The following is a 10,000-nucleotide window of genomic DNA, read 5'->3' on the forward strand; positions in this document are numbered from 1 at the left end:
ATCAACCAGGGTGAAAAGATAGAATGGGCGTGGGGTAATAATTCCATATTGATCCGAACCAATCCATATGCTCCCATTTTTAATAAGATTCCGGCTAGAAGCATACAAGTACTGTAATGTGCCTCTCCGTGGGTATCTGGTAACCATGTATGTAAGGGTATAATCGGTGATTTGACAGCAAAAGCAATAAGAAATCCGATATAGAATAGTATTTCTAGTGCTATAGGATACGATTGATTAGCTGATGTTTCAAAATTTAAAGTTGGTTCATTAGAACCATATAAACCGATACCCAGAACTCCCATTAACAAAAAAATGGAACCTCCCGCAGTGTACAAAATAAACTTTGTAGCTGAATACAACCGTTTCTTTCCGCCCCACATCGATAGAAGTAGATAAACGGGAATTAATTCTAACTCCCACATGATAAAAAAGAGTAAGAGGTCTCGAGCAGAAAATGATCCTATTTGACCACTATACATTGCTAACATTAGAAAATGGAATAATCGGGAATCTCGAGTAACTGGCCAAGCCGCTAAAGTAGCTAAAGTGGTGATAAACCCCGTCAGTAAAATGGGTCCTATGGAAAGTCCATCGATTCCCAATCTCCAGTAAAAATCCAAAAAAGGGATCCATTTATAATCCTCCATCAATTGGATTAATGGATCGTCTAATTCGAAATGATAACAAAACGCATAGGTTGTTAGAAGCAGCTCGAGTACACAGATACATATAGTATACCATCTCATTACTTTATTTCCTCTATGAGGGAAAAAGAAAAGTAATAAACCCGCAAATATTGGAAAAACTACAACTGTTGTTAACCAAGGAAAATAATTCGTAGTAAAAACAAGATACACTTGGACTAAAAAAACCCATGTTCGAAAATAAAATAAAAAAAAATATATATATGTATATTTATTTTCGAGCACGAGTTTTTGTCGGTAAAAAAGAAATCAAATGTATTCAAGGGGGCTTTTAGAGAACGTATCAATAAGCTAGACCCATGCTTCGAGTTGTTTCATGCCATAAATAAACGCGAACACTCAAAAAATCTGTCGGACAGGCAGATTCACATCTCTTACAACCAACACAGTCTTCCGTTCGTGGAGCCGAAGCTATTTGCTTAGCTTTACATCCGCCCCAAGGTATCATTTCTAATACATCTGTGGGGCAAGCTCGGACACATTGAGTACACCCTATACATGTATCATAAATCTTTACTGAATGTGACATTGGATCTATAATTTTTTTTTAAGACTATAAATTTTCGATCGAGTAAATTTGTAAATGAATTATATATTTAGATACCAGATGAGTCAATAATTTATCAGAATTTTGATAATCAATCTACTTTCAGATTAACTCATGCGATAGGGCCAAGATACTTTGATTTTTTACGTTTTCGCAAACATTATCATGGATTACGTATGATACATATAATTTTACTTGATGAATATCATAATTTATCTCATAAATAAATATTACTTATTCAACAAATTCGATTGATTGATACGAGTGGATTTTCTGTTACGATAAATTGACGAAAGAATAGCTGGGCCAATAGCTGCTTCAGCGGCTGCAATAGCTATAACAAAAATTGAGAAAATATTCCCTTTTAATTGGCGACTATCAAAAAAATCAGAAAATGTTACGAAATTCATATTAACTGCATTCAGTATAAGCTCAAGACACATAAGGGCCCTAACCATATTTCGGCTTGTGATCAATCCATAGATACCGATAGAAAATAAATAGGCACTTATAATAAGTACATGTTCGAGCATGATTGACCAACTCCTTATCAATTCCCAAAAATGTAATAGATTCAATTCAATTGACAAAAAAAAAAGTACAGAACAAGAGAATATATTCGTAATCGATCGAATAAAAGAATTTTGAGTTTAGACCAAAAAATCTTCAAATAGAATTGAAGGGGGAATGTGTGTGATAACATACAACAAAGTTTAAATTATGCTATTTCTAACTAAAGATTTATTACTGGCGAGCCACGGAAATTGCGCCGATCAAAGCAGCTAAAAGAATGATCGAAATGAGTTCAAATGGAAGAAAAAAAATATGTTGATAAATAAATTCCAATTTGTTGACTATTACTTATTAAATCTTGCTCTAGAATCTGATTTGATCTTGTAGTCCAAATAATCCCATACCATGACGTATCTACAATAGTAGTCATTAGTGAAACAAAAATACTTGTACAAACCAGAAAAGTAACTCCATTCCCAACGGTCCAAAGATTAAAATCTTTGGAATATTCTGAACCCTTCATGAACATCACAGCAAATATGATTAAAACATTTATAGCTCCCACGTAAATAAGGAGTTGCGCAGCAGCTACAAACTGGGCGTTTGCTAGAATATAGAATAAGGATATAGAAACAAGAACCAGTCCCAACGAAAAAGCAGAATAAAGTGAGTTGTTAAATAATAGTACTCCCATACTTCCTAATATAAGACCTGATCCCAACAAGACCTACAAGAAAATCATGTATCGTCCAGGCAAATCCATTATATGTAGTAAAAAAAGAGATAAATAAATCTAAATGTTTTTCATGACCTTATTGATCTGACCAGGAAAAAAAATGTATAATCAATTCCTAATTAAATATTAAGGGGTGTGAATTAATGTAGGTACAGTTATTCTATTAATCTTAGTCTTGATCTGAAAGAGTAAAGTAGATTGAAACTATATATTTCGAAATATTATAGTTTCAATCTAAATTAAGCTACAATTCTCATGAATCAATAGTTTGGATTGTAGGTAGTGACCAAACAAACAAAACGAAAGAAACCTCATGTCTTTAGATCAAAACAGAACCTTAGTAATTGTAAATTACTCTTTAATCAACAGATTGACTTATTTTAGACTTCAATTTGAGGCGAATTCGAATTCTCAAATTGTTCTAATTGTATAATCATCAACTACTGACATTGGTAAACGACCCAAAGAAATTTGATTATAATTCAATTCGTGACGATCATAAGTAGAAAGTTCATAATCTTCAGTCATTGATAAACAATTTGTTGGACAATATTCAACGCAGTTACCACAAAATATACAGATCCCGAAATCAATACTGTAATTAAGCAATCGTTTCTTTCGAATATCCGTTTCCAATTTCCAATCAACAACGGGGAGATCTATAGGACATACACGAACACATACTTCACAAGCAATGCATTTATCGAATTCAAAATGGATTCGACCACGGAAACGCTCCGATGCTATTAATTTTTCGTAAGGATATTGAATAGTTACAGGCAAACGATTTGCATGGGATAAAAGTAATCATGAAACCCTGACCAATGTACCTTGCAGCTCGTACTGTTTGTTGACCATAATTCATGAACCCAGTTACCATAGGGGAACATATTATAATATCTCTAAAGAATTTTATGTTTGTTTCTTTCTCTTGTTTGAGCAAGTCGTGAATATAGAATATGGTATTCCTTTACAATGAAAAAGAGTTGAAAAGATGTTGTTAATAATAGATTACCGAGAGATATAGGTAAAAGAAATTTCCATCCAAGATTTAATAGTTGATCCTATTCTTAGTCGGGGTAAAGTCCATCTTGTTGCTATAGAAATGAACAAGAACAAATAAGTTTTCGCTAATGTAATAAAGATACTAATTGTCATTCCAAAGACTTCATACACTTTATTTATTTCAAATAGTTCATAACCTAATATGTATGGAATAGAGATATCCCAACCACCCAAGTAAAGAACAGTTACAAATAACGAAGAAACTAATAGATTTAGATAGGAAAGCAACATAAAATAAAACCAAATTTTATACCTGAATACTCAGTTTGATAACCCGCTACTAATCTTCTTCTGCTTCTGGTAAATCAAAAGGTAATCTCTCGCATTTCTGCTAAGGAAGAAATTAGAAAAAATAACAAACCCTATAGGTTGACGCCACAAATTCCAACCCCAAAAAACCATATTTTGATTGAGCCTCAACTATATCCAACGGTACTAGAACTGTTAGATAATTATAGTCGGTAATAACATCACTGTTCTCATCGCTATTACAGAACCGTACATGAGATTTTTCACCTCATACGGCTCCTTGAGGGCCTTAAATAAATCTAAGGAGCGTATCGGGATTATTTATCTTGTCCTTGCTATGTTTTTTTTGTAGAATACTATAAGATAAAAATATACTATAAGATAAAAATCTATCGTGTGTCCCCAAATTAACCCAATAGAATTCTGTCTGTTATAATAATAAAGAAAAAGGTTACTTCTGAATTGATCTCATCCTTTAAAAAAAATTCTTTGTTGAGTAATAACTTAATTCTTTACTAAAATACTATTTATTATAAATATCAATAACCCCATTGTTTTCAATTACGAAAAAAAATTGGCTATTCCATTAGTTCATGAATTCGGACATGAATTCTATCTCTATGAATAGGGGAGATAGGAAAGAAATGCATATAGTAATGGAGATAAGAAACAATAAAAAAATATCTCTTTTTTTTTTTTTTTTGTTAATTGGATTCTTTCCATTTTTTTTCGTTCCTATTCTTCTTTCTGAGAAAAAGGGGTACTTACTCAATAAGGGATTATTTCGTTTCCGATAGTCATTTATTTAATGGGTGGATAGGCGTATACTCTGGATCGGAATCGTGGGGAGTACTGCCTGATCATTTCTACAAACTTAAAGCCCCAATTCGTATTCTTTTTATATTATGCATTTTGCAAAAATGTCCTTCTCTCTCTTTTGGTTTTGGATAATTTTGAAAATCTCCATTACTAATCCTTTGTATATCTTGGTGTTTCTAACCATCCACTCATTTTTGCTCAATCGGCTGTGTTATGGTAATACACATATGGAGTAGTACATAAAAATAATAGTGAAAACTCAATCCGGTTGATCTTTTGAGTCCGCTTCAAGACAGGATAACTAGTGACCCAATCTTGGGGCTCTCTTGCGCCTATACATAGAAAATGAGACTTAATATTTTGACTGCTAATTTTTATTTATATAAGCTGTTTTCTTTCACTCATATAACTATCTGATTTAGTTCATTAATCCGAATAATAAATATAAAAATGAGGATATCTATTCAATGCATTTCAACCCTTTTCTCGAAAAAAAGTGGGAGAAGTTTATGTCTCAACGAATCACACGTAGAGATATTGATAATACACATAGAGTTAATGGTATTTCATAACTAATTGATTGAGCAGCAGCTCGTAGACCACCTAAGAAGGAATATTTATTATTGGATCCATATCCTGACATAAGAAGTCCGATGGGAGCAACACTTGAAATGGCAATCCATAAAAAAAACACCGATAGGTAGATCGGCTAAAACAAGGCGATAACCAAAAAGGAATTACTGAATAGCTTAGTAAAATTGATATGACTGCTATCGATGGTCCCATACTGAATAAGCGAGTATCACCTCTAGATGGAAGCAGATTTTTCTTTAAAAAGTAGTTTTGTACCATCTGCTAAAGCTTGAAGAACTCCCAAAGGACCAGCATATTCAGGTCCAATCCGTTGTTGTATTCCTGCGGATATTTCTCTTTCTAACCATACAATTACTAGTACGCCTATTGTGATTCCCAATACAGTAGTCAAAATAGGGACAAGTACCCATAGAATTCCATAGAATTCTTTTAAGAATTCCAATCTCGAAAAAGAATTGATATCTTGGACTTGTGATGTATCAATTATCATTTTAACGATCAACTTCTCCCATAATGATATCTATGCTACCTAGTATTGTCATAATATCAGCCAATTTCATTCTTTTAACTAACTGAGGAAGAATTTGCAAATTGATAAAACCCGGCGGGCGAATTTTCCACCTCCAAGGAAAACCACCCTGATCCCCCTATCAAAAAAAATGCCCAATTCTCCTTTGGGGGCTTCGACTCTCACATAAAGTTCTTGTTTCGCCAATTCAAAAGTTGGCGAAGGTTTTTTACTAATGAATCGATAGTCAAAGTCATTCCATTCCGGAGACCTTGCTCGATCAAAAGATCGTATTTCTAAATTTTCATAAGGTCCCCCCTGGAATTCCTTCCAAAGCTTGTTGAATAATTTTTACGGATTCCGTCATCTCAGCAAGTCTGACTAAATAACGAGGCTAATGAATCGCCTTCTTTTTGCCACTGAACTTCCCAATCAAATTCGTCATAACACTCATAACGATCAACTTTACGAAGATCCCATGGTATTCCGGAAGCTCGTAGCATTGGTCCTGATAACCCCCAATTTATGACCTCTTCTCCAGAAATAATACCTACTCCCTCAACTCGTTCTAAAAAAATAGGATTTTGTGTAATAAGTTTTTGATATTCAGCAACCGCTGTCAAAAAATAATCGCAGAAATCCAAACATTTATCTATCCATCCATGAGGTAGATCAGCCGCGACTCCCCCGATACGAAAAAAAATTATGCATCATTCTCATACCGGTGGCTGCTTCGAATAGATCATATACTAATTCTCGTTCTCTGAAAATATAGAAGAAGGGAGTCTGTGCGCCAATATCCGCCATAAAAGGGCCAAGCCATAACAGATGAGAAGCTATACGACTCAACTCCAACATAATTACTCTGATATAGCTAGCTCTTTTGGGGACTTGAATATTTCCCAACTGTTCTGGACCATTTACGGTTATTGCTTCTGTAAACATAGTAGCTAAATAATCCCAACGTGTTACATAAGGTAGATATTGTATAATTGTTCGGTTTTCTGCAATTTTTTTCCATCCCTCTGTGTAAATAACCCAATATTGGTTCACAGTCAATAACATCTTCACCATCCAAAGTAAGGATGAGGTCGAAGAACACCGTGCATTGAGGGGTGGTGAGGTCCCATATTGACTATCATGAGGTCTTTTCTTGTAGCCGGTCCATTCATAAGTTTTTCCTCGATTCATCTTTCCATGAATTGCTGAAAATTAAAATAAGTTCATAAAAATGCAAGATCTAATAAATCAAATAATTAAAAAATTACTTTTTAAATTACTGAGTTTTTGACTCCCGAATATCCAATTGATTAATTAATTCTTTATAACGCATTTTATTTTTCTTTGATAAATAAGAAAGTAATCGTTGGCGTTTTCCGAGAATTTTTACGTAGACCTCTTTGAGATAAATAGTCTTTTTTGTGCAATTCCAAATGTGAAGTAAGTCTTCGTATCTTATTGGTGAAACTGACTACTTGAAATTCAACAGATCCTCCATTTTCTTTTTTTTCTTCTTGCGAAATAACTGAGCTGAATGAATTTTTTACCATAAAATTAAATCTCCTTAGCCTTCTTTTTTTTTTATAAATTATTATTGATCAGTAATAATAATGTTACTCGTTTTAATTTGATATACACAATAATCTTACTTTGATTAAGAATTTCTATTCTTTTTTTTTTTAATAAAAATCTAGCAATCCCTTTTTTGAAAATTTCAGATAGGGTATACAAAAGTCTGGTATATTTTTGCATGCACAAAAAATATTTAGACTGCAATTTTTCAAATTTAAAATGAAAATAAGAATATTTTCTTGATTCATTTCTAAATCTAATAGATACGTCATTAAAATTCAATTAATATCATCTATCAGAATCTAAGAGAGTGCCATATGTGTATTTCTTTGTCTTCATATACCATATAAGGTACGGGCAATATAGGAAAAATGTAGCATTAACTAATTTGCAATTGTGGATACATATGGATCCTTAGCATACTAAAACGACTGCTATTATTGGTATCAAACCAATACCGATTCATACAAGCTAAATCTTCTAATCGATAATTGGGGCCAAAGAAAGAACTTTAATTTTTTTTAGTTGATTTTGATATCTATCAAGATGTTTGCTTGTTTTATCTAAAACTTGATCATCTGTTTTCACCTTATTTCCATTGTAAAATGCTGTATTTCTCTGGATATCATTTTTTATTCCCAGAATTGAAACAAATTAGAATTCTAAACTCTCTACGACCTCTAGGGGATAAGATATTTTTCCGGAACAAGCAAATCATAATAATTGCTGGTTCTATTTTCAGTCATTTTTTTGAGGTATTGCAATGGATTCAGCAAAACTCCTCTTATAAGGATAGCCTTTTTCTTGATATTTTTGATTAAATTGGTACTTATTCTTATGAACTAATGAAATACCTATGGTTTGAGACATAATAAATTTTCCATCATTTTTTACAGACAGACGAATGGGTTTCTATAATAAGTATTCCAGTTCTAATTAATTCTGAAAGAATCAAGCCCTTCGAAGATAGCAGAATATCCAGACTCAGGTTGCCATTTTGAATAGAGGATATATAAATTTGTTTGGGATCTAGCAGTCTAACCAGGAGACAACATATTTTGATGTTATTGAAAATTTTTTTTATTTACGTATGCCGAACCATCCCATCTGCATTGAACACGAAAATATTTTTTAGTAACAACTCAAACTCCTTGCTCATCTTTTTCGCGTATTGGTTTTGATTTATACGTTTTCTCCTATCTGCTACCGCAGAATCTTCTTGAAGATTTTTTTTTGTGGTTTGAGTGAACTGAGTCAAGATCCTCTTTGGCCACAGATTCCTTTTCTGCTTTATTTCCATTTTCTAATTCAAAAGTTTTTTCCTTCGCTGATAGAAAAAGAGATCCTTTTTTCTTTTCAATGAGTTTTTTTTTTTTTACTAAAAATTTCATTTCCATTCAATTTTTTTTCATTTCCATTCAAATTAAAAAGAAGTGATTTGATTGGTATCAGCCATGGATTAATCTTATATGCATTATAAAGTATCAAAAATTCTGGAAAGACCCACCCACGTTTCAAATTCGATCTGGAACCACTTAGTATTTCTTCATTCATTCTCATCCAATCAAAAAAAGTTTGTTTTTTTTTGTTGGATCGGTTGCTTTTTTTATCTTGATTAATTGTCAGATAAAACAAATGTTTCTTATTTATTTTTTTAATTAGTTGAAAATGATTAACCCCAGTTTTAGTATTTTTTTTACTGTTCGTGTCAGCCTCAATATGGATCCAGGATCGAATATCGACCTTATTTTTAATAGAAAAATGCAGCATTCTCCAATCAAAATATTTTTCTATCCATAGTTTTTTCCAGATCTATAATATCATCTTCTCGTAGATAATTATTGATAAGGATATCAGTCAGTATATCAATAAATTTACATTTATCCGTGTTGTACTTATAAGAACTTTCTTGATTATTTTTTACTTCTACTGGTAATTCAACAATATATGAATCTTTATTATCTTCATAATTAATAGATTTATATGATAAACAATCATATATATATTTTTTTATTTTCTTATCTTTTTTATTCGGTAATGAGTCGTCTATTTCAAAATGATTTTGTTTTTTGTAAGCAATTAATCGGTTTTTTTCATCTGAAAAACATTGGTTAAAATCTTTATTTTTACGATCTTGCTTAACTCTATTTCGCCATTTTTGGGGGAGTAATTTTGACCATCTAATCGGATATAAATCCAAGTTATAATGACCCCTTAACCAGTTTTTCCATTGATTTCTCATTCCAGAATTTTCAAGATTATTTTGTTTTAGGTCGGAATGTAATATTTCGTGTGCTCCAACAACTTCAACAAAATAATCCTCTATTTCATTCTTAAGAAAACGAGATGTTCCGTGATATTGAAAGACAGGTCTTAACTTAGATAAATTAATAATTTGTGTTTGTGATAATTTGTAAAATAAATATGCTTGCGACAAGTATGATAAGTCCAAAAAGATCTTTCCATTCTTATTAGTAATATTGGAAAGTGACTTTTTGATAGTTGAAATAAAGTCAATTATACTTTGATTTGTTTTATCAATTCTTTCTTGATTTGATTCATTATTGAAAATGGATTTAGTAAATTTTTTTTTTATTGATTCAATAAAAAGTTGGCCATTCCTCGGCATATTAATCATACGTTGAAAACATATACATAGATATTTTTCAACAAAAAAAATTTAGAAAATG

Source organism: Cucumis melo, unplaced genomic scaffold (genome assembly GCF_025177605.1).
Source record: "Cucumis melo cultivar AY unplaced genomic scaffold, USDA_Cmelo_AY_1.0 utg001174l, whole genome shotgun sequence".
In the NCBI taxonomy this organism is placed as follows: domain Eukaryota; kingdom Viridiplantae; phylum Streptophyta; class Magnoliopsida; order Cucurbitales; family Cucurbitaceae; genus Cucumis; species Cucumis melo.